Source organism: Penaeus monodon, chromosome 30, assembly GCF_015228065.2.
Source record: "Penaeus monodon isolate SGIC_2016 chromosome 30, NSTDA_Pmon_1, whole genome shotgun sequence".
In the NCBI taxonomy this organism is placed as follows: Eukaryota; Metazoa; Arthropoda; class Malacostraca; order Decapoda; family Penaeidae; genus Penaeus; species Penaeus monodon.
Window position 1 is genome coordinate 32,120,735 of NC_051415.1, and position 378 is coordinate 32,121,112.

The following is a 378-nucleotide window of genomic DNA, read 5'->3' on the forward strand; positions in this document are numbered from 1 at the left end:
GCTTTTTTCCCTTACATTTCATCATTATCTTCATCTGCCTAAAAATATATTCAGAGAACGTGTAAATAAAGCATTATTATAAAAAGCTACTTTAGAGTCTAGCAAAAGTGACGCAGTTATCACAAATTTCAAGTTTAAACAGCTTTGACATATGTTAAAATAAACAGATATTCAAAGCGTCCCTGTATTTTAATCAATGCGGACCAAAGGAAGGCGTCGGACGTCATTTCGTTAATCAGGTGTGAATTTTGCACCTATTTGCCAAGTCTTTGCAGTGACGGTGAAGTCGTTAAAAAATCGTTTGTTTTTCGTCAGTTAAATGCTCTTTAATTGCTTTACCAATTGTCGTTATAGGATTTATCACTTAAATAATGGCAC